The sequence below is a fragment of the Bombyx mandarina genome, chromosome 06, assembly GCF_030267445.1.
Source record: "Bombyx mandarina strain Sakado chromosome 06, ASM3026744v2".
NCBI classification, from domain to species: Eukaryota; Metazoa; Arthropoda; class Insecta; order Lepidoptera; family Bombycidae; genus Bombyx; species Bombyx mandarina.
Genome location: NC_143213.1, coordinates 2,980,689 through 3,007,134, shown reverse-complemented (window position 1 = coordinate 3,007,134; position 26,446 = coordinate 2,980,689). Strand labels below are relative to the sequence as shown.

General features: G+C 36.2%; 2 protein-coding genes across 3 annotated transcripts in view; one reads left to right on the top strand and one right to left on the bottom strand.

Moving 5' to 3' along the window:
- Scp2 (Sarcoplasmic calcium-binding protein 2) overlaps positions 1 to 5,523 on the bottom strand; it is a 41,928-nt gene extending 36,405 nt beyond the window's left edge. Inside the window, exon 1 of the mRNA XM_028170372.2 lies at positions 5,506 to 5,523. The gene's annotated coding sequence lies outside the window, so the exon portion shown is untranslated. The remainder of the gene's footprint in view (positions 1 to 5,505) is intronic.
- CCHa1 (neuropeptide CCHamide 1) overlaps positions 1 to 26,446 on the top strand; it is a 122,908-nt gene that overhangs the window by 21,706 nt on the left and 74,756 nt on the right. The window lies entirely within an intron of this gene.

Sequence of the window (26,446 nt, the reverse complement as noted above, 5' to 3'; positions counted from 1 at the left end):
TAGTTTTAAAATTAGTATTTTTTCAAACCAACAATCTTAACTACACTTAGTATCAAACTATAAAGGCTAACGAGGAAGCACCTTATCAAACATCGGTGAAAGCCAAAATTTCAACTAAACAAGGACTAATTAATTCGAAAAAACGACCACATTAAAAAGATTTTAGACACGCGACCAAGATTTTTATCTTTTCATGACGTTACTGTACTTATTATTAAATATATGATTTTTATTAAAAACTTACCTTAATATCCAGTTTGCCTTTTTTACATGTTTTACTTTTGTATATTCGTAAAAGATTAAATAGCTGATGTTACGTTAAAAGGTAATCGAGTCTATAGACACAACGTAATGCTCAGAATACCCTCATGGCTCATGTAAATGAACTAAATTTTTTTATGATATATATGGTAGAAAGAATTTTACATTTGGAAGAATAAATCTTTTGCGGAATATTGTATGTTCCCGTACAGATATAAAACACACCTTACTGTTCTGTTTCCTGTTTGAATAAAATATCATTATGAAAAAAAGGGCGCTTACGTTATTTCTATACGAAATTAATCCTTAAAAGAATTAGCGTTAATAAAGACGCCGTGTTTTACATTTTCGGTCGATCATTTCTATTTTAGCGGAATGTACCAATAATACGAAGCTTCTGTTTCAAACAACCCTTTCCAATGAAACTACATACATTTGAATTTAGAATAATATATATTATTATGTAATCTAGTATATAAAATTCTCGTGTCACGATGTGCGTGATTGAACTCCTCTGAAACGTCTTGACCGATTTTCGTGAATCTTAGCGGGCATATTGGCCAGGATAGAAAATCGGACAATATCAATTTTTCATCCCCCTAAATTTTAAGGGTTACCCCTAAAATTTTTTATTTATTGTTTAGACAAAAAAAAATTTTTTTATTTTTTTATGATACAGCATACAAAAATACATACAACCCTAAATTTTTACCCCTCTATGATCAACCCTTATTTTTTATTTGTTAATTAAATCTAATATATAAAATTTTCGTGTCAAAATGTTAGTTACCATGCTCCTCTGAAACGGTTCGACCGATTTTTTATGAAATTTTATATGCATGTTAGTAGGTCTGAGAATCGGCTACTATCTATTTTTCATACCTCTAAGTGATAAGGGTTGTCCACCCCTAACATTAACTATTTTTTTGGAACGAAGTTCCTTATGGGACGATGCGGAGGGGTACCCTAACCGGGAAAAAACGTCCGTTACGTAAGATTTTTATTAGTAATGCACACAGTCTACGACTTAACTTTGTAATAACTTACAAAAAATTGCATATTTTTTTATCATTCATTGACCACGATCTCAGATCGTTCGCTTGCGCAATACACTAACTCTTATGCAAGCAACCGTGAATGAAGTGTATCACAATAAGTTCGCACGTTACCGAATGACTGTGGGTTGTTGCGAAACCTCCAGTTTTATTTTCTTTATTCCTCGAATAGATCTTAAAATTAATATTTTTATTATAACGAACTTTGTTCCTATCCGGTGTCCCACGACACCACACATCTTTTTTTTGTTATAATGAGGCATTATGTGGTTGAATGAGGTTTTGATATTTTTATATTCCCTCGTCGTTCACAGCGCTACATGCCTCTTTCACTCATTTACCACATCCTTACACACTTACAATAAGATTTTTTTTTTTCTACACTATACATTCCCTACAAATCCTTTAAATGGCAAAACATAATTGTTTCCTTAAGACAACGAATTTTCTGATATTTATTAAATGGAGGGCTACTTCTTTGCTATTCCTATGAGTATTTATTCTTATGATATTAATATAAGCTAAGCAGATACTGCTCAGTATACTAGTAAGGTAAGCTGATTTAAAAAAAAACGATCATTTTAAAAATGTGTACACCTAAAAAAGCAATCCGTAAGTTTTCCGTACAAAAGTTATATTGGGTTTCTCTTCGAATTTATGCGAACTCATAAATCTTGGGCTGGCCAAATTGCCCGTTACAGATACAAGGAGATGATTTAAACGTTATCTTTTGTACTTTTTAGATTCTTTCAAATAAAACTTTACCCCGTTTTATCTTGGACGGACTATGCATCATAGAATGTTGACCGCATGTTAATGCGGATGCCTAATAGAGGTAAACCACCTATAACACGGTAAATAGGTTCCTAAAAAGTCCCGTGTTATGCGAAACCGTGTTATATGAGATTAGAAGCCAGTACAAAAAGAAGAATAATTTTTCTGAATGAAACATCTGAACTATGCTTGTATGTATTTTTCTACTAATTATACATAAAAAATAACCCGTGAAATTTCGGATATATCCATACACTTTGTGTTCGTAGTGCATAATGTAATTTTCTAGAAAATTTTAAACAAAAATTTCGTTATCGTGCTATAGAAGTACCGTGTTATAAGAGAGCTTTGGGAAATCTGTTTTCGTATAAAGCGGAAACGTGTTGTAACAAACCGTGTAATAAGAGGGTTACCCGTACAACATTGTAATTACCGCTGCTTTAGTCTGTCTCAGCTGCATTGATACAATTACTGTCCTATTCTCTATTAAGATTAACCAGAACGCACGATTCACTGAAATTACAGGGACAATTGTCACTATTGGCTTTGGATTGCATAATCTACAACACCACCGAACCAGTGAATTCGTTTCTTCAAAGCCCAAAGGTATGTCGTATATTTGCTTATGGATTATATGGATATATAATGTCTCTTATATACATATAATTGTGGGATGAGGTAAAGGCGGTTATGAAGGAGAATAAACTCCCCCAAAAGGATGCCGAAGATCAGGTAAAGTGGAGGAGTTTAAGTAAGAAAGCGAACCCGGGCACTAGACTGGAAAAACGCTAGAAAGAAGAAAAAGAATGTCTTTTAAATACAAACTAAACTTTAAAGACGTCTTAAGCATAATATAGTAATTATCAAACTTAGACAATTCCAAAGTTGATAAGCAAGGACGGAATATGAGGACTACAAAAAAAATGTTTTTTATTGCTTATATGGATAGACGAGATCACAGCCCACCTGGTGTTAAGTGGTTACTGGAGCCTATGGACATCTACAACGTAAATGCGCCACCCATTTTGAGATATAAGTTCTAAGGTCTCAATATAGTTACAAATAATTATGACAAAATATATGTATGTATATTTTATATGGGTAGTCTACGTCTAGTACATTAAGTACCGCAATTGATATTATGATTGTTTCTATTAACAGCAAATATACATTAGAATATACCATTGAATATTTGATATTGGAATAAAAAAGATATCGCTGATTATTGACATAAGTACTAATGTGTGAGCAGTGGAAGAAAGAGAAACGATACAAATTATTCCAAAGGTCTAATAGTCGGGCAACTAACTATTTGTACAGCTCCTAACAGATTTAGATAAATTAAGATCGAGAGAATTGATCCATACAGCTTATTTTTAATTTGTGAAATCTTGTGTGAAAATGTTTGCCCTTTAGATCGTCAAAAGTAAAACATATACTAAGCTATATCAATCGACAAGGTCGGCTGTTAAAGCTATTATCAAACTGTCTGTGGTTTAAAATAAATATACTATTAAAATAATGTTTTTTCCTTATTTTTTATTTATTTATATATTTACGTAATTACTGGTGATAGAGCCACAATGTAAGCCCATATAGGTAATTACTACTGTCCGGATTATTTCAGTTAAAACCGATCCAAGGAGCGTAATAGTTGTTATGCAATTGAGATTTATTTTTATTTTTATTTGATTTTCTCAATACGAGTGGTGATATAATAACAGGTAGGATTTGTACGACATACGTATTTAGACAAAATTAATATTTATTTAATTATTCTTTATTGATCTTTTAGGGAGACGAGCAAACGGCCCATTGCTACTGGGCCCATTGCGAGTGGGCCCATTGCTAGTGGACCCATTGCTAGTTGGCCCATTGCTAGGGGGCCCATTGCTAGCTACCAAACGAATGGTTACCATCAGTCATGGACGTCAGCAATGCCAGGGGTAGAGTCAAGCCGCCGCCTACCACTGAGTACTCTGCGTAAAACTCGATTGAAGAAGGATATGTCATAGCGCTCAGAAAACACCGTGTAGGGAAGCTCATTTCAAAGCCGGATGGTACGTAACAGAAAATATCTTTGAAAACGCAACATCCACAGGGATGAATGCAGTGGCTTTAAATAGCATGGATGAATTCTGCTCTGGTGGCGGGTAGTGTGATGGTAAAAATGAGATGATGGGATCATCTCAAACAATTCCTTAGAGAACTTCTCATGGAGCGATACAAAACACAAAGAGAACCAAACTCCCTCCGTAAGCCCAAAGATTCCAAAAAATCCGTGAGAACGGGATTATCGACATTGGTAAATTGGTTAATATGATAAATCATATCTAATGTACAATAATCCAACAAATTACATGCGAAATGTTACTTGTTCGATTGAGTTCAAATTTGGTGTAGTAATTACTAATAAGCTTTCAAGAAAAGCTTTTTGGATGCAACCGTAAATTTTAAATAGATGGCCCTGTCAATTTACTTTAAGCAGAAGTTTTAGAGCATGGCCAGTATCGAATCAACGACCTTATCGATTACTAAAATAGCCGGCACACAATTAAGTGACTAATACTATAAAATATGTATAGGAAATTGATAATTGGTGTCGTCGTATCGCGCGATAGTGGATCGCTTCTTTGTTAAAATTTATTAGTTATAACATTAGTTATAACATTACTTTATGAATTTACTAGCTGACCCGGCAGACTTTGTAGTGCCTCAACCGATAAATAAAAGACCTAAACTTTTGTATAAAATAAACTTAAAACAAACAAAAGGAATCCGTCCGACGGGGGACACATCAAAGGGAAAACAAAATTATTATTTTTATTTAATTTCGAGCATTTTCATATTTATCTACCTTTTAAACCTTCTCTGGACTTTCACAAATAATTCAAGACCAAAATTAGCCAAATCGGTCCAGCCGTTCTCGAGTTTTAGCGAGACTAACGAACAGCAATTCATTTTTATATACAGGTATATAGATAGATTAATTCCCGTGACACATTGATTTCACTCATTAAAATAAACCTTTTAATACATTTTTTTGCTTTTAGTTTGATTAAATAGGAATAAATATTGATCTTATAAAATTATTTTTAAACGCGCCGTAAAATTACATGGTTTTTGTTTAATTTTTGAATATTATAAAATTTATTCAACATTTACTGTTATTTAACCATTTAAATATATTCTGTTTCAGTTAATCAAAGATATTTGAAAACAATTTTTGAATTCCGATTTTGAATGTAACGGAAATCGGCGCATAAAAGTTTTAAGCCTAGTTAACTTAGAGATTTAAGTTAGAAAATTTAAAATAATTTTTGTTAAAAAAAAACTCAGTGTACCTATTTACTATAAAGTGTTATTATAAAATTTATCTTAAATAAAGATTATGAAAGTCTGGATTAGTTCTTACCTTAGCGAGGCGGCAGGCTGCTTCGATGAGGGTGCGGAGTCGAATGCCGCACGGCGGGTCGTAGCGCCAGTACCACAGTACGCTGCACACAGTATCCGCAAAGAACCTAAGGACCGATTGATCGAGTACCAGCCCCCGGGAACCGAGCCGTAATAGTTTCAATTTACGCACGAAATTGACTCACTTTGAAGTTTTAAATTGTGTTGTTCATCTCATTTTATGAGGACAAAATATAATCTAACTATCCCGTTGAAAAATAAAGACAATTTTTTTTATCGTTGTATTTTTTTGCAAATACACAAATTGTTGGTAATTGAAATTAATTATAAATGTTTGCTTTATGTTTTTTATGATAAAGAACATAAAAATAATATTTAAAAGAATTGTAGGGAATATCAGCGTGGCAAATATTGTCAAACATACAAACTGGACGAAAAAATTGACGTCTACAGTCAGATGTAGTCATAGTTTGAGAGTTGAAATTGAATTTTAAATATCTACTTTTTAAACTCAAATCAATAAATCTCTAAGTAAATTTTATGAAAGTCAAAATATAAATAAGAATTATAAATTTTTTTTAGAGAGTAACTACATTAACAATGTGTTTTTGTTAAAGATTATGCTTTTCCATAATTGAGACGAGTTAGTAAAATAAAATCAAAATAGCATATTCCTTTACTGTATTCTATTAATTCATTACTACTGCTAACTAATTGTGATGCATAAATTCATTTTAACCGATGAATAATTTAAAAGCTGAAACTTCAAGTTGTAGCCCTTTCAAACTCAGTTTAGCATTAAAAGGTCTTTTAAGGATTTTTTTTTCTCAATATGTTTGTAGCTTTTATTGAATGCATTTATTTGACAATCATTTCATTGTGAATGTAAGGTATAATAAAATTTGGTTTACTGTCTTTTGAAACAAAAAAGAGCAGACGAGCACTTGCTTTTAAGTTTTTATCAGAGCCCATAGAAATGAAAATCGAATAAAAAGAGGTACTTTAAAAAAAATACTTTGTTTGTCTATGGATAATTGCTAAACTTCAGAAGAAAACATAGCCCGAAGGATTGCAAGATTGAGATGGCGTGGGCAGGGCATTTTGCTCGTAGAAGACACGGCTGCTTGGGCCAAAAATATCCCGAGTGGCGACCGCGCACCAGAATACGCAGCGTGGGTAGGTTTTCCTACGATGCGGCAAATTTTTGGGGATCTTTGGGCCTATGTCCAGCAGAAAAAAATTGTCATAATTAAGACTAAAATCCGTTGACAAATCGTTTATTTTCTCTATTACCTATTTACGAACAGACTAGCTATCCAGGAAAAGTGTCAGCGCAGCTTCCCCTCGGAATGAGATTTTTTTTCGAGATAAAAGGTAGCATGTCAATTTCTTAACTTAAACTATCACGAAAAAAATCACGTCAGTCTGTTTCTTTGGTTCGACATAAAAAAAAAACTAAAAAATTACGAGTGAACTGTGAAAATTTAGTCAACAAAATATCAAATTTAACAAAGTATTTAGTCTAATTATTGCATTTTTGTATCTAGTTCTTGATCCTTACGAGGTTTTTAAGTTAATCGGATATCTTAAGGTAGATGAGTATTGCGTTGAAAGATTTTGCGTTCGTTATAAATATATGACAGCTAATAAAACCGTATTAATTAAAAATAAAAACATATCGATGTATTAATAATACACTCCCTGGGTAATTCCGCGTATGATTATAACAATATGGTGCAAATTAACTCTCTTGCGAGCTCGGGTTAATTGGACTATTATGGACTTTTATACTTTCGTCTTAACGTCGCTGTTTCAAAAGCAGAGACGTGCCTTTCATTTAATCGATAAAGTTCTTAGACGACGATAAAACATATTTCCGTCTTCCCGTAGACACCATAATAGAAATGCAGCTACGCGCCCTAAGACCTAAGGTCAAAATGTGGCGGTAGCTATCATTAGAACATAAGACATTTGACAGATAATAGAACCTCTCTAAAGACATTCGTCAAGACAACTTTGCACATAAACCAGTTCCGAACAATAATATTCGGGCCGTTGGTCTACCGAGCTATTAAGCCCGTTCCGTGGAAGATTTGGATGTCGTATACCCCGAAGAAAGTATCAATATTTATTTTACTGACGTTAGGACCTCTTGTGAGTCCGTGCGGGTAGGTACCACCACCCTGCCTATTTCTGCCGTGAAGCAGTAATGCGTTTCGGTTTGAAGGGTGGGGCAGCCGTTGTAACTATGCTTGAGACCTTAGAACTTATATCTCAAGGTGGGTGGCGCATTTACGTTGTAATTTCTATGGGCTTCAGTAACCATTTAACAGGTGGGCTGTGAGTGAACTCGTCCACCCATATAAGCAATAAAAAAAAATTACAGTACCCGACGATAAATATTATACATCGTCCGTTAGAAAGAGATAGTCTGCTAATTTCAGCTTCACAGAAGATCGAAGACACGTTATCAGAAAGCGTATCGTGGCCTCCCACGAAGTGGACCGTCGAATCCTCTGGATACAGGCTGCGTAAGACGGGTGATTGTGGCGAACCTTGGACAAGGCCTACGTTCAGCAGTGGACGTGGCTGAGCTGATAAAAAAAAGAGTGCTATCTCTGTCGCCAATATATTAAAGTAAAGTTTATTTCAAACAGGACTTTTAATAAATGGCGCGTAAGACTTTTCAATAACAAAGAAGACGGCTTGAGTATTCAAAGCGTATTTGAAGTCGATATATGATTTAATTTACACAATGGTTATGCTTCGTTTGAAGTTGAATTTCTAACGCTTTCATAATTAGCATGTAAACAACATGCATAATTACGTGTAGGGGATGGCTTCGGAGTGTATTCAGATCAAATACACTTGAAGATGTGAGTGGATGAAGGGCATACTATAGAAATTAAAGATATTGCTTAAAATGGAACTAAAGTTTTGTGTTACCTTGAGCCCCTAAGATGGGTACCACTATCATGGCTATTTCAGACTTGAAGGATAGGATAGTCGGTATGCAATACCTAAAAAGCGCGTGGTGGTGTTCCGTTCTAAAGGTCTCAGTAACTGAGACATAACATGAGAATAGGCGAGCTGTGAGCTCGTCTGCTTATTCACAGCAATTACTAAAATATTCTTCTTGTTTGTGCATATTTTGATTTTGATATTTGAGTCCAGATATTAGTTGGATCAGATATTACCCAATCAAAATCTCGGTCAGGGTGCCGCCACTAAATTATATGGTAAAATTTATACCATCATAAGAAAATATGAACACAAAATTTCGTGAGCGTACCAAAAAACATTGAAGACTTTTTTATATCTTATTTATTTATTTATTTATTATACTTCATGTAAAATTTACATTGGCGGACTTAATGCCTAAGGCATTCTCTACCAGTCAACCAAAGGTAGTGCAGAGTAAATAGTGGTAGGTGCAATGAAATTTATATAAAGTTACAAATATACACAAAAAAAAGTATACATATACAATTATACATATATACACAAGCACATATACATGCATACATAATGCACAATATACATATATCTTCAACCTGAATATCGCGACTTATGTCATGCTTACCATAAAAATAATGGTCGTAGAAATCGAAATCCAACTCCGTGAGCTAAAAGTGCCCGTGGGCTAAAAGTGAATTTAGTTTATCTTGCAATATTTAATCGAAACAAATATAGAAATATTAGAAATTTATAAAATCATTTAAAATTATTACTGATCATTGAAAAGATCACACGTAGCTCCTTCTTCCGACTACGTCTTCAATTAAGTCTACACATAAAAGGAACAATCAATAGCGTACAACTGAAGCGTTCGCACGATACAATAACAAGGTTCATTAGACTTGTCATGAACATAACGTGGCTTCGGGCTTTAATTATATTCATATTTGATTGTCGGAAGAATTGTAGCGGTGACATCGTTTGTTTTCAGTAGCCTTTCATGAAATTACCATTAATCAGAAACCACTTTGAGAAGGCGGCACGACATGAGAACCCTCTTGTCGTAGCCGCTGGAAACTATATCCCCGATCCTGTAGACCGAATAGTAAACAGTCGACGTCGCCCAAAACACGTCATTACGGATCCTCCCGATCCATTAACGGTGCTTTTAGGTACCACAAGCACCGGTCACCGTCCTCGTCGAACCCGTCGCTTGTGACGAAGGGCTCGACTTAACCCACAGACACAGCCCACTGAGTTTCTCGCCGGATCTTCTCAGTGGGTCGCGTTTCCAGTGGTAGATTCTGCGAAGCACTGCTCTTGCTAGGGTTAGTGTTAGCATCACTCCGGTTTGAGCCCCTTGAGCTCACCTACTAGCTAGAGTTACGCTGAAATAGCCTCCTCTCAAACTTAAGTGGTGAAAAAAAATCTGAAAATTCAGCAGAAGAAATTTCAGCTTTAGGAGTCCACAGACATCAGAAAGGAAAACCACTACCCACTTTGAGACGTGGGTCGAATTGTTCGACGGCTTCTCCACCATTCGAATCGGATTACATGGCTCCGCGACATAAATATTTATGTATGATATATGTATAAAGTAGATACCTACCCTTAAGACATCAAGAAAAAAATTTTGAATACCAAACATTAAATCCTTTTTACTCAATGTTGCTACTTACATCTATCTACAAGTCAATACAATCTATAGATGCTTCGAAGCAATCCCTTGTATGTAATTACGCATGTTGTTTACATGTTAATTATGGAAGTGTTGGAAATTAAATTTCAAACGAAGCGTAAGAATTGTGTAAATAAAATCAAACGTATACACATACATAGATATGTAACGAAATATATATGTTTCTCATGTTTATTGAAAACCGTATTAAACGTGTATTATTTACTATACTGATTATTTCATATATTTACTCAACTGTAACATTCGATACACGAGTATCTAAAGATAGAAAGTTCAATTTAAAAAACAACATCACGTCATAACTCTCAATTAATACTGGTGGTAGGACGTTTTGTGAGTCCGCGCAGTAATGCGTTTCGGTTTAAAGGGTGGGGCAGCTGTTGTACTGTAAAAACTGAGACCTTAGACCTCATGTCTCGTGGTGGGTAACCACCCTGCCTGTTTCTGCCGTGAAGCAGTAATGCGTTTCGGTTTGAAGAGCCGTACCCGTTGTAACTATACTGAGACCTTAGAACTTATATCTCAAGGTGGGTGGCGCATTTACGTTGTAGATGTCTATGGGCTCCAGTAACCGCTTAACACCAGGTGGTCTGTGAGCTTGCCCACCCATTTAAGGATTTAAAAAAAAAGGATAATAATTAAGGAACCTCATGAAAGTGATCTTGGAATAAAAATTTTCATAATTAAAGCGATTCTTAATCCATCGACATTGTCCCACCACTAGCTGTTCAGTTTAGGAACTCTCTGTGTCGATAAAGAGGCAATTAGCGGTAATACTTCGCAGCCACTGCCGCTTCACAACGGTATCGTAAATCTTTTTAGCGCCTCGGCTGAGATGCGATTTTTAACAGCCCACCCAAATATACGGCTTATACCGTCACGTCGGAATGATAGCAATTTTCCTCGCTTCTAAATAAAAAAAAAGGTTATTTTAAAAGTGGGTAATAATTTTTAAGATATTCGAAATGGTTAAGGTAGAAAATTTGTTGCAGCCATCTTGTTTTAAATCTTACCACGTAAATAAGACACAAATTGTGCTCACCGAATCTTGTCTGCACAGAAAAGCCTACACATGGAAAATCACGAAAGACAGCCATGAATAAATACGTCGTCTCTGTTATTTATGTTAAACTGTTGGAGCACTTGAACGCGATGCCTCTTTAGAGATTAATACGCACTTCTGAAATTTTGATGAGAAATAAGATTAACGTGTTCGTCTTAAAGCACTAAATTGTCTAAGACTGTTTTGGATTACGTAAGTAAATAGTGTGTAATCTAAAGCACTCTACTCACTCAATTATTATTAACTAGGTGGGGATGATCTTCAATTGTCCTGTTAAAAACTTTAATTATCTTAAATCCGGGGAAAACATCGTAAAACCTTTAAAAGAGATATTGTAATATACGTAATTACATCTCATCATCGCACTGATTGGTTAGATGAGCGGAAGGTCCACTTGACAATAAATAGTCATCGAATTTATACATTATTTGTACATGCGTGTATATAATTATATGTCCTCCGTCATTAAAAGCTTTCTGGTACTTTTAAATCAACAATTTTTAATGTTTTTTCCCTCTTTGTTGGTGTATTTTTAAAGTATTTATAAGGAAGAGTTAAGCTCGTGTTTTCCTTTAAGCTTATTAACCTTGGCCCCTCCCCCAATTTCCACGATGAAAAAGTGGCATCATGTTCGAAATATTAGACACAATAAATTAATATTTCGTAATTATTTAGCGGTAGAACGTATTGTCCTCGTCGTACATTTGCAGTACCGGTCGCGGCTTCGGGGTGACTATTGAGGGACATAATATATGGAGCACCATCACAATGTTACGCCGGTAAGCGTAACGCCATCTATCGCCGAATAGCAGAAACGAATATCAAAGGAACTAGCAACATCGAGAACGCTCGAGACGTACACCGCCATCTATTGTCAGATAGCGGAAACACACACCGAAGCTATTCGCCTTGCCCAGAATGTTCTCGACAAATCTAGGGATGTCGTATCGACTATAAAACCGTTGCAGAGATGGCATGCAGCTAGTCGATTTAGTCGAAGCGAAACAGCGAACGGATCACCTGAAGCGAAGCGGAAGAAGCGAATTGAGAATTTCAAAGCGTTCGTTAGTGTATTAATATAAGTTTAATTAAAGTGTTAATACAGTTTTTATTTGTACTTCAGTAGAAATTTAATACAACAATAATAATACTCCAAGAGACTCTGGAGAAGCGGCCTTCGGAAGCACGATCGCCAGCGCTCTCATTCGGCACAACTATTGTTACTACTTCGATAGATATTGTTTATTAAATAATGCACTGTATGTTACTAATTTACTGCAGAAAATGATTTCTTAGAAAGACGGTCAGTGTGGATGCTTCACCTTGCAAATGGTCACTGATGTGACCTGAGTATTTTAGTAGCAAAGCGGTAATGCATACGAATTTTTAATGACGTATTGTACTGCTGTAAGACTGACTCAGCAGTGCCATTATTAGCACCTCTGACTGCTTGGCTGAGGGACGTGGGTTCGACTCCCACAGAGGACCCGTCTCCAATTATTATATTACTATTAAATTATATACTACAGCCGTAGTACAATCGGGATTACGGTCTTATGCTTTGACTCATATAACGCCATGCGGCCGTGAGTTTGTCCGTGCGTCGTTTCATCATAATCATCAGCCCACAGTAATCCATTGCTGGACATAGACCTCTCCGAATCCACACCACTGAGCCCGGTCTTGGGCTCTCCTCATCCACCACTTTCCGGCCTCCGTTCGGAGGTCATATCTATACTAATATATAAATCTACAGTGGTTTTTACGGATGTTCCGTTATAACTACTGAACCATGCATCCGATTGACTTGAAACTTGGTATCTATGTAGAAAATACATGTACTTAATTGATAAGCTAATGTTTATATGAGTGTTGGACTCCCCACATCAGTTGCGGGGGCGTTAATGATGAGAATCTTTGTGGGGGTGAGAAATAATAATGTTAATTTTACGAAGCGGACGGGTACAGGTCTGGTATAAGTTAATGAAAACTCAACTACAATATGAAACATTCGCGAACGAAACAATTACATTAAGAAATTGAAAACCTGACAATTCTACGTGAGGAATAACAGATTAAATTTCCCCGGAAACGCTCGTTTTAGCTTTCGAAAAAAAAAAGCTTCTAAACATTTCGTTTCCCTTTCAGGAAAACAAAAACAGAAAGCAACGTCTATTGAATACTATCAGCTAACGGTAGGAAAGCTCATCACGTAGCAGCCGTATTTATTACTCTCCACAAAGATAGAGAATTTTGAAGATATTTTCTTTTTGAAAATTACACGGCGGTTGATAGTGGCCGTTTTTATAATGGCCAAAAGATTTAGCGCCGAATAGAATTTTTTTATAGACATCGCAATGTGAATGGCGCCCACCTTGAGACATGAGGTCTAAGTGTACAATGGCTGTACCCGTGACTTCTGGAAGAAATAGACATGTAAATGTGTGAGCCTATATAATACGCCTCACAGCGCCAGTAAAAGCCGGTTGGCGATCGCAGTGCGCTGTTGATGGTAGTCAGAGAATCCCAGTGTAAGGGAAGAGATGGGATGATGATCTAGTCTGACACCACGCAAGCCAATTTTTTTTTATTGCTTAGATGAGTGGACGAGCTCACAGCCCACCTGGTGTAAAGTGGTTACTGGAGCCCAAAGACATCTACGACGTAAATGCGCCATCCACCTTGAGACATCAGTTTTAAGGTCTCAGTATAGTTACAACGGCAGCCCCGCCCATCAAACCGAAACGGATTAATGCCTCACGGCAGAAATAGGCAAAGCGGTGGTACCTTACCCGCGCGGACTCACAAGAGGTCCTACCAGTAAAGTACATTATAGTAATACAGTACTAATAAAGTACAGTACATAATACAGTTAATAAACGCAACACAAGAAATAGGACAATATTGTACAGTGACGTCAATGTTCAAGGGCGTCCTACGAATTACCTTTGCATGAAACAAATAATGCATACGTCAATGATGATGGTTTCTTTGTAAGACTGTACTGATTCATGACGCAAAAAGAAGACCTTGTAAGGTATTGAACGAGTAGTTTTACTAGCACGGTCTGAATGTTAAGTTTCATGAAATTGTTGCCAACAGTATTGAGATTTTTACCTCATTTTCAATTCTCCGTAAAACAAATTTACTATTCAGAAATTTTATACTATGCTACTTACTCTCCTCGACTATTGTTTTTCTTCTTCTTCTTCGTCGCTTTCTTCTTTGCTGAAGGTCGTGTCCCTGAAACCTGACCATGGCCTGTCTCGTGAGCTGTTTCCACCTCGTCCGGTCCTCAGCTTCTCGAATGGCGGTTTTATTTTTATTTAATTTTAATTACCCTTAAATGGGCGAAGCCTGTCTTCTGCTGTGGTAGTATACGGGTTCGTAATCAGAAGTCGTTCTTCTATCTTATTTTCCTACCATCTTAGTATTTATCCTAATAGCGAAGACCGGTTAAGCTAAGTGAAGTAAGTATGGCTAAATTGTATGATAACATACACCTAGGTACATCTAGGATTTTCTTCGATTTTGCAAGTCGTTGACTTAATTAAATATCTTTTTACGGTTCAAACTCATCTTTTTTATTGGCTATATTACTGTAGTTGTATTTCTGATGTTTCAGGACAGTTTTCGTGACGTTACACACAAAGCTATACCACATAGATGGTTTTAATCAGGCACATCTAGTCTTTGAATTTTTATAGCCAGAATTTTTCGATCGATGTCAACATGAAAAGCAACTTTGTCGACTTATACAATACGTGGCCAGCGGAAATCGGTACCATACTGAATTTTTATATTTTTTGTATAACGTGGTGAGCCTTTTGACTATGAAACTGATTTTGTTAATACGATTTGGTTTAATCGATAAGTGAGAGCTTTGGAGCGAATTATAGATCAATTGTTTAGAAATGTAATATTAAATTTAATTAAAAAAATCATCCAAAAAATGAATAATTGAAGTGATTCTCATTTGTAAGATTTCCGGAATGATGATGGTGGAAAGATCCAAAATAGAATTCGTATAATTTTGTTTAGTCATTTGTTTTTCTTTATTGACAGAATTTTAGTTTAAATTAAAATTAAAAGTCAGGTTTTATAAAGTTTTCCATGCAATAGAGAAAAAATCAGGGGTGGCACTCCACATGTTTTAATTAATTGCCAAAAATTCACACGGAGACAAATTTCTTACAGGACTACAGTTTTCAGCAGTACATATGAAACAAAATGGACAGAAATATTAAAATCTAATAAAATCTCGCAATTTAAAATATCTCGCCTGAAATCAGATGTCAGCCCTATTAGAGAGACGTGCTGGATTCTGATAATTTACATATCACGCAGATTGTATCTCAAAAGGCCCAGAAAAATATTACGAATAGAAAGAAATAGGTACTTGTATTTTTCCTTTGCTAACTTTTCCTTTACATAAAAGCCCGAACAAGAATGTATTATTATTCAAGAATAGGCCTACAGCCTACCCCTGGGGGCTTTAAAAAGGGAATTTAAAACTTTTATTACTAAAGTCTCCTGGTAGGTAATTAGATTAAATAAAACTCGTAGTAATAATCGATTTTTGTTTGTATTTATCGACATAGCTGCTATCGTGTGACGTGGGAAATCATCGTAAAACCTGTTTAATTTTACTGGATATCCGGATTTATGAAATACAGTAAAAGCTTCTAAAACTCGCGGCGTATATGTTCGGTAATTATGCCGCGAATACAGAAACCGTGAATATGGTAAAGTGCGTTTACAAAGGATATTAGATTGGATGAACTGATGATACTGAAAGCTTTTTTATTATAATAATAATATGCATGTACCGACATATTGATTAGACCCGCGAATAAAGAAGGATTTAGCCGCGAATATAGGAGTTGGGTTATTTTTTTTTAATATGCGAATAGTGAAAACGAGAATGAAGGAGCTTTTACTGTATTTGTTTAATATCTTACTGAAAGTTACAACTTGATAATTTTAACTAGTCAGGTCATAAATTCTGTCACATGTTTAATGTAAAATAATTGAAACAAGTTTATTCATTACGTAACCATTTATATATCAAAATTAACCAAAACATAGATTCTTATGACACTAAAGTTTATTCAAAATGACCTCCGTGATTTTGAATACAGGCCTTCAATCTGCGCGGCCAGTCGTCTATCGCAGCACGAACGAGGTCTATGTCAATATCGGCGGCTGCCTTAATCAAGGATGTCTTGAGTGACTCCAAATTGGGATGAGGCTTTGAGCACGCCTTTTCCTCCAAGTGTTGCCATATCTTGTAATCTAACGGATTCAAATCTGAACTGGATGAGGGCCAGTCTTCGTGCCGGATGAAGTCGATTTCACGCGCCGCCAGTCAGTTTTGTGTGCTCTTCGCTCTATGAGCTGGCGCCGAATCTTGTTGGAATACCCAGTGCCTGTTATTGAACATGGTATGAGAAACAGGTTCCACAAGGTTCGTCAGGACTATATTTTGATACACAACTGCATTCGTTTTTACACCTTTCTCACAAAAATGTACCTCTGTTAAGCCCCAATAAGAAACTCCCAACCATACCATGAGCGAGAATGAAAAATGACCTCGTTGGACACGCGGAATACGGTTGCTCGCTTCTTCACTACAGTGTGCGTACACCTTATCATTTTTTTTGTTGTAGCTCTCTTCTACGGTAAAAATTTTTTCATCCGAAAAAAGAATTTCCCGATATTTTTTCCCGCGTACCGCTTCAACAAAGCGCGGCATCTCTTCAGTCTCAGGTCCATTAGACGAGCATTCAAACGATGTCCTGTTGTTCTTCGATATGCCCGAAGCCATAAGTCTTCATTTAACACCCTTTTCACTGTGGTTCTGCTTAATCCCATCTGAAGGGGCCAACAGTTTCTGCTTACGTTTGGGATTTCTTTGAATTCGCGCCTTCACAGCTTTTATCACTGCTGGAGTCCTAACAGACCGAGGGCGACCACTTCTTGACCTTTCATCTACACTAGAGTCTTCATTGTATCGTTTGATGATACGATAAATGAATCTTTTGGTTATATTAAAATTTTTCAGTATGTTAAAAATTTGAATTGGCGCGCAACCACAACGATGCAACGCAATAACTGCAACACGGTCTTCTTTAAGCGTCCACTCCATATTTAAAAATGAGTAAAATTCTAAAAGTATACATTTTTATTTTCATGAACAATTCGAAATTCGAATTCAATAAACTTTTTTGTGGCCAGCATTCTAAAAGAAAAGTTTTTACTGTGTGACAATACTTATGACCTGACTAGGTACATTGGATTATCATAAATCGAAATGCCATACATATTTCTCTCTTTTTTTTTTATCCTGTTAAAAATTTATTCTATAGATCTCTCGTTGGAATTTCTCGTTCATTTTATTTCGAAGTCATATTTAAAAAGTTGAAAAACATATTTTGTCAGTACATTTCGTTACAATGTTATTCAGCACCCTAGTGAGGACTTGAAATGCGTTCAGTTTGTACAAGTCTCTTTAGGAGCGCTTACGTAAGCTTTTGCCTATACGTCTGGCTTGGAATCAACAAAAATGGTACTTGTAGGAACGCTCCCTGAGGCCTCGTGATAACCAAGGTAAACGTGCTGCTTATATAAAATGTATTAAGATTAGTATTTACGTCTTATCGAGACATAGGACATGACGGTTTTTATACAAACAAAATAAATAATAAAATAGTAATAAAAAGCCTTTTATTTTCTCTCAAAATATACAGTAAACAAAATAATAAATAGTTAAGCATTTCATGTACATTAATGTTTTTCTGGAAACCATAAAATATGGTGAAGGCCTCCTCCAAGTCGTCATCATCATCATCATCATCATCAGTAGTTCCATTTGGTTCTATTTTGGGCTAAATGTATCCATTGATACATGTAGAAGAAAATAAATATATTGTTTTAAACTACGGGTTCTTACTACGAATTCCACATACACTTAGGTTCAACATAGTACTGGAGGTAGACCGTCTTGTGAGTCCACTCGGGTAAGTAGGTACCATGATCTTGCCTATTTCTGCTTAGAAGCAGTGCGTTACGGTTTGAAGGGTAGGGCAATCGTTGTACTTGTAAAACTGAGACTCAGAACTCATTTAAGGTGTGTGGTGGCATTAACGTTCCTAATGTCTATTGGCTCCGGTAACCACTTCGCAATATATGTGCCATGAACTCTTCAACCTATTTAAGCTATAAAAGCCTAGCCGACGCCCCGAATCCTGTCCACGCAGGAGCCAATCACCGACGACGCCCTAGACACGTCCTTACGGATCCATCAGAACAAATAACTCTTGCATTAGACGCCTTCAGCTCTAGCACTAGGAGTAGGTCTAGGGACTCTGGTAACTGTACTTGTTGAACTCGGCAAAGAGTTCGAGGTGCAACCTGATCCATGCTTTTTTTTTTTTTTGTTGCTTAGATGAGTGGACGAGCTCACAGCCCACCTGGTGTTAAGTGGTTACTGGAGCCCATAGACATCTACGACGTAAATGCGCCACCCACCTTGAGATATAAGTTCTAAGGTTTCAGTATAGTTACAACGGCTACCCCACCCTTCAAACCGAAACGCATTATTGCTTCACGGCAGAAATAGGCGGGGCGGTGGTACCTACCCGTGCGGACTCACAAGAGGTCCTACCACCAGTAATTACGCAAATTATAATTTTGCGGGTTTTGATTTTTATTACACGATGTTATTCCTTCACCGTGGAAGTCAATCGTGAACATTTTGTTAAGTAAGTATTTCATTAGAAAAATTGGTACCCGCCTGCAGGATTCGAACACCGGTGCATCGCTAGATACGAATGCACCGGACGTCTTATCCTTTAGGCCACGACGACGACCAACTGTGCTATATTTGCCCGTGTCGATCGATATTGTGTCCCATCACCAGTAAAACGCAGGTTGATTTATACTGATACTATATATATTTAGGTTCTTCAACATAGATTATACTAATCTAATACATTGGGAAGTTAGGCATCTCCAATGACGGGAGACAAATACATATATAAAAGGAATTTATAAAAGGGACTAACTATCAAGTAACATCGTTGTTCATTCTCCAAGGAATCCCTTGGTCGCCTTTTATGAAAACGATTGGAAGAAATTACCATTTCCATTTGTAAACAAAAATAAACATTCAAATCGTGTTAACAAATGAATTTTAATTAAAATTGACTGTTCTGAATTTTATTCGCGTCTACTCGAAAGACGTTTTAGAAAGACCTTCGAAAATCAAATTTCGAATTCCTTAACACATTTTTTCGCGCGTAATGAATATTTTCAGTATTCAGAGTCAAAAAAATATATATTAATCGGTAAAGAATTTTAATTTAGCCACTGAAACAAAACTTCTTTTTACCGAACATTTAATCACCGTTTATATTTAATCACCATTTATATTCGACATTCGGGTCTGTTAAAATAACATTAATAGTAATAGCTTTTGTTCGTTTATATTTACTGAAAAAACAATAACAAAAAAAAACTGTTTAAAAAAAATGTAGTATGTAAGTAGTAAAAAAAAAAAAATGTATGCACTAGGGTGAGCTTATTTCATAATGCGTTTTCTTTCTTGCTTACTCGTACTATATACAAACGATAATGTTATTGAAGTGCGGTAAAAGATTTTCGGAATCACGATAGAAAATAGGTGTAGCTATTTACATAAGTGAACAAGGAGTTAATTTACACATATAGTCCATTTAAAAAATGCAAGAACAAAAAAATCAATGAAGTCAAATATAGCTTTAACAAAAACAATACCTACATATCGACGCTTGAAAGGCAAACATGACTAAGGGACAATAACTGCTTTGTACATAAATGATAGGCAATAACCATATTCGATGCGCAAAAAGTATATATTTCTAGGTCTATTAAAATCATTTGAATCCTACAGCTACTAGCTAGATTCTACTACAGCTAGATTCGTTAAAATAAATTTTGTTTTCAGGTATTTCAACTTTAAATTAGTCTACTGTAAAGTTCACGCATTGTCGCTTTCATTTTCGCTTTCATATTCAATTTGTCATGTTTGCCTTTCAAGCGTCGATATGTATTTAAGCAAAGATACAAAACAACACCATACAATGCATAAATATATCAGCAAAATACAGAGATGGGAAATTCGTTCGAATTTTAACAATATTCAGTAACTGATCTCTTAAGGACCTAGTGCGCATAGGACGTTGGAGAGTCACGCCCATCGTAAGCTTTGGACTCCGATATGGACGCAGCACTCGATACGAATACACAGGACCTCTGTGTGCTTAGTGCGAGGTTTTTAACTTTCTCGATAGCGTAAAAGTTTACTCAAATGGAGTTGGAACGTTTGCATACGTTTGCCGCTAGGGGTGCTGTTCCAAATATACACAAATTTAAGATAACTCGCACTAAGCACACTGAGCTATAAAGCTAAGAACGAACACAATCAAATTGGATGCCTATAGCAACCCACGGCATAGCACACTTGCTTCTAAAACAAAAGATAAAAGTCAGAAATTTTATCTTCATAGTTTCTTAGCATAGTTTCTTAAATAAATTATCTGAAACACGGTTCGGAAAAATCTAATTGCCTAATTTACAAACGAAACTGCATGAACGTTCCAAGAAATTATTACTTTTTTTACTAACCGCTTAAAAATATTGTTTCTAATCCGGCTCTAGACTTAATTTCCCTTCATTGTACTTGAGCACTATAAGCGGCTATGCCTCTAGTGCTGATGTATATCTTGTGTACCTACCATGTACCTACCTTGTATCTACCTTGTACCTACCTTGTACGTACCTTTTACCTACTATCATCTACCTTTGAGGACTAAAAAAATAATGCTTGAATCTCAATTATGCAAAAGTATTTACGATTCCATCTTGGAGTAATTTCAAAGAAAGCTAAAAAGAATATTCTTGGTATATTGCATTTCCGCTCTTGGAATTTACTGAAGTGGAGTAATAAATTTAGCATAATGTCCTCGTCGGAGTCATGGGATAATCGTTTTTATAGCCTGCAGATAAAAGGTATAATCGGGCAAATATAATATGTGTCATACGCATCTGCAAGCTATACTCATGGATTGTCTGAATCTGGTCTGCTAAGATATTAATATATCATTTTAGGTTAGTGAGCATTTTAGGCATATTATCATCAATTTCAAGTTTTATAATTAAAGTCAAAAGTTTCAAAATGAAAATCATCGTAAGGAAACTTACAAATAATCTTGAAATAGATAAGAACACTATATATGTATGTACTAAATACAACAAATCATATTCACATAGAAATAAGTAGTACTTACGAGTACCTCGTTCGGGGTTTTTCTTTCTCCGGTGTATTTATTAGCCGTCTTTATCTTTATCTTTAGCCGTCTTCACTTTTTGAAAGTATTTCTCTTTGTATGACTCAATACTAAAAAGTCTATTAAATACGTTTCTGCTATGCGTCCACAGCACCACTTCTACTTCTGTTTGGTTGATGTACTGTTAATTTTTACACTACTGTTAACTTTTAAATTCCAAACTCTTTAGCTCTTGAAAGCCCATAAGAAAGTCCATTCCATAGACACAGCGAATTGAATTTTTTGCCGGATCTTCTCAGTGGATCGCGATTTCGATCCGGTGGTAGATTCAGTGAAGCACTGCTCTTACTAGGGTCATTGTCAGCAAATTTTCCAGTTTAAGTCCGTGGGTTCACTTACCAGTGCGCGCGTAGTTGGAATAACGTTTTAGGCTGCCAACGATTAAGTAGAAAAAAGCCCATTCCTGCCTCGAAGCAAACAGGGTTGAAGCCAATGTACTAATGCAATGAAAATTTCATTTTTTTATGTAATAATAACCTTTGATTCATTTTATATGAATGTATCATGCTTAGCTGTAATTTGAAGGAAATGTTCCTCGAGTGACCTTTAGAAAGGCACGGAATAGGATTTTGTTCGAATATAATCCCTATAATGGAAAAAAAGAGTTGCAAGGTTTTATGGTTGTATAGAGATTTGTATCCTTAATAAAGTTACGATGTTTCGTTGGGTAATTAATTCCCTCTTTGTGTAATACTTTGCAAAGAATAAGATCAAGCTTAGTAAATTTCTAATCTCGGATTTGTAGGTAAGCCGAGTGAAATTTCAGTTTTCACACTTATTGAAATAATAATATACACACATATTATTATGTTAGTTATTATCTAATTAGGTGGTAATTATCTTTCCCTTCTCCCAATAGCGAAACTCGCTAAACTTACCAAAAATTGTCAAGAATACTGTTCGCTGCTATTTACGCTTGTTCGTAAGGGTAGTTTAAGAGGAGACAAAGAGTGCTTCGTGTAAATCGATCTTCACAGAAAATGCTTTTACCTAATTTTCAAAACCACCGCCGAATACTCTTAAAGCAACCAGTACAGGGTTCACTTTGTAAAATTGAACCGGCCCGGTTTCATTATATAAGTGCACAGATCAGTTTCAATCTTCGCTTGATTACTTTCCTATCGTTTTGTTCTTTTATTGCTATAGAACTTGTCCAAACATATAAACAAAAAAAAAAAAAAAACCTATCCATTCCTTTTTTAAACTTCTGTTACTATTATTAGAAATACTGTAATTATTATCTTTGAAAGATGATTTGTATAAGCCTTTTCAATTGGCTTTATGTTGTACAGTGTAGATTTTAAATAATTTAAGTCCCAGTGACGTTTAATCGGTTCCAGAAAATTTTACCAATTAATATCGAGAAATATGTATTTTTAATCTTGTTAATTTTTTCTTTCTCAAAAATATATAATAATCTACTGTGATATACGTCATAAATACACCAGTCAGAATGCTATTCGATGGAATTGCAGAAGAAACCAGCTGTAAAAATAGAATCATTTCCCGTAGATTTTACTACTACAGTTAACTCGGTCCATATAATTTACGTGTGTTTTATTGTTTCATCAAACTTAACGGTTATTCGTTCAAGTGGGTTTGTTGGAGATTTGAGTGTAACCGCTCAATTGAATCTATTTGATTTGTATTTTCTTCTTTAGTATCTTACGTTTGTTGGCGTTCGATTTTTCTTGTAACTTATTTCTCTCTTAAATCATTTGTGAGTCAAGCATCGAAACTTTTGTAATCTGTTTTATATTATTCAAACTTTTGATTCATTCATAGGTTTAATGTTTATTCGTACCATTCGTGTAATAAAAACAAACCCGCAAAATTATAATTTGCGTAATTACTGGTGGTAGGACCTCTTGTGAGTCCACGCGAGCAGGTAACACTTCCCTGCCTATTTCTGCCGTGAAGCAGTAATGCGTTTCGGTTTGAAGGGTAGGGAAGCCGTTGTAACTATACTGAGATCTTAGAACTTATATCTCAAGGTGGGTGGCGCATTTGCGTTGTAGATATCTATGGGCTGCAGTAACCACTTAGCACCAGGTGGTCTGTGAGCTCGTCCACCCATATAAACAATAAAATAAAAATCGGTAAAAAAACTTTTAAGTTAAACGGTTTTATTTTATGTGCACTGAAAACTACAAAATAAATAAATAGTTACTTACCTATCAACCTACGTAGGTGATCTCGGTCATTAATATCTTTGATGGTAGTGGTTGTCATAACATGAACCATGTCAGCGGCCGAAAGGCAGTTCATGAAAGAACGCTAACACCAGGGTTTGCTTGGTAGGTAAACTAAGCAGCCCACACTATAACAAGTAGGTATTTTGACCTTCTAGTTCAGAAATATTTTAGTACTAGGCAGAATAGCTTTTAGGCATATTAGACTAAAATAAAAACGTGGGGCCCCTCTGAAATCATATCTATGGCAGAGCATATCTTATACTTTGGTAGATCATGAGCTCGGCGTTCGCTGGTGAAGCCGCCACGGCTGGTTATTGATGGTCAAAACCTCCAGTTACGATTATAGTAAGTCGATTCAGCGGACCCTGGACTCCGGAGCTATGAGGTTTCGGATGCGACCGGGATAAACCGCTAGGATGATGATGATGACGATTATAATAAGTCGATACAATCCACACTTAGTATAGTAGAAAGTAATACAGAAATAATAATGGGCCCCACGTTTTTATTTTAGTCTAATAATGCCTAAAAGCTATTCTGCCTAGTACTAAAATATTTCTGAACTAGAAGGTCAAAATACCTACTTGTTATAGTGTGGGCTGCTTAGTTTACCTACCAAGCAAACCCTGGTGTTAGCGTTCTTTCATGAACTGCCTTTCGGCCGCTGACATGGTTCATGTTATGACAACCACTACCATCAAAGATATTAATGACCGAGATCACCTACGTAGGTTGATAGGTAAGTAACTATTTATTTATTTTGTAGTTTTCAGTGCACATAAAATAAAACCGTTTAACTTAAAAGTTTTTTTACCGATTTTTATTTTCTTGTTTTTAGTATTTAGTGAAATTGTCTACCGAATATTCCTCATTCTATTTAATTCATTCAGTGCATCATTATTACATGGTTTCTTACCTGATAATTTAGTACAATCTAATTCCTCAATACATAGATAGCCCTTCCAGAGACTTGACTCGACTTAGAGCCACGTATGCTTGTCCTTCCTCAAAAAATTTTGAGCCCAAATATACTACTGCATGGTCGACGGTGCTGCCCTGCATTTTATGGACGGTGGATGCCCATGACAAAACTAAGGGCAACATCCTTCTTTCAGCCGTACCATAATTGAATTTTGCTGGAAACTGTATGGCTTTAGGGTAAATAACGTGCATGCCATTACATTACACGCCGGCAAATCCCGAAGTGAAAACGCTGTGGTCACCTTGATGCCATGAAGCCCGAATAATTCTAGCAACGTCATTAATACTAATGAATACATTTGGAATTTCAATTCTTTCAGGTTCACCGTTTTCAGGTATATCTGGCACACTAAGTCGTATTAAGTCTTGTTCACTAATCTGGACATTTTCGTGAATGCGTACATCTCTATAAAGTGGGTTATTTCTAGTTAACCATCTTAAAGCGCTGTAGAATTTTTCGCGAGATATTGTGAACTCTCTTGTGATGTTCAAATTCTCCAAACGTTCTGTAACTACAACGATACCCACCTGGCTGGAAGATCTTGGAAGCATATTAGGTAATCTTTCACTGACCTCAAAGATATCTTGGGCAAACAACACTGCTTGTCCGCGGAAACCGTACTGCCCGTATAGCCCAGTAAATTTTACGATTTTAACAAGCGGGATGATTCTACACAGCAATCGCTGCTCTGCTTGCGTCAGCGCTTGAATCTCATCTGGTATTGAACCTGGATCCAGATTATTCCAGTACGCCTTTGATGGTGCTATTGTTTTATTACTGGTCACATGTGTTTGGCAGCGCGAACATAAAAGTAATGTTGTTTTTGAAGACAGTTCTGCAGGTAGATATCCTAATACAGCTGTGTTGTAACGTACAGTATGAATTTGGTTAGGATATCAATGCTTCGTGCAAATGTCACAAACGTGTATACACGATGTGTTAATGTCATTTTCAAACGCTTGTACATGATTTTCAGCTCTGCGTTGCTGTGCACGCTCACGTTGGTTATTTAACCTGTCGTGGCGTTGCTCAGGTGTTTCTGAAGCTTCTAACTCCTTTCGTCTCTCACGCCGTCCTGTTAACCTGGCCTCATGTTGCTCAGGTGTTTCTGACGCTAATAGCTCTATTTGTCTGTTACGTTGTAATCTTAGCCTGGACTCATGACGCTCAAGTGTTTCTGACGCTATTAGCTCTCTTCGTCTGTCACGTTGTGGTGCTAGCCTAGACTCATGACGCTCAGATGTTTCTGATGCTAACAACTCTCTTTGTCTGTCACGTTGTGATGCTAGCCTGGACTCATGACGCTCGGGTGTTTCTGACGCTATTAGCTCTCTTCGTCTGTCACGTTGTGATGCTAGCCTGCACTCATGACGCTCAGGTGTTTCTGACTCTACCAGCTGCCTTTGTCTCTCACGTTGTACTATTAACCTGGTATCATGTTGCTCAGGTGTTTCTGTTGCTAACCGTTCTCTTCTTTTCTGTAGTCAACTGTGGGTTTCATTTTCACTTTCCTTTGCACGTTTCGTTCTATACTTTTCTTTTGCCTTTTCGAGCCTTCTTTTTCGTTGTGCAGCAGTTTCGTTTTTATTTTTGTTTGCTTTTTTATTTATTGTTACCATGCTGTTCCCACGATTAAGGGGCATTTTGACGGTCGACC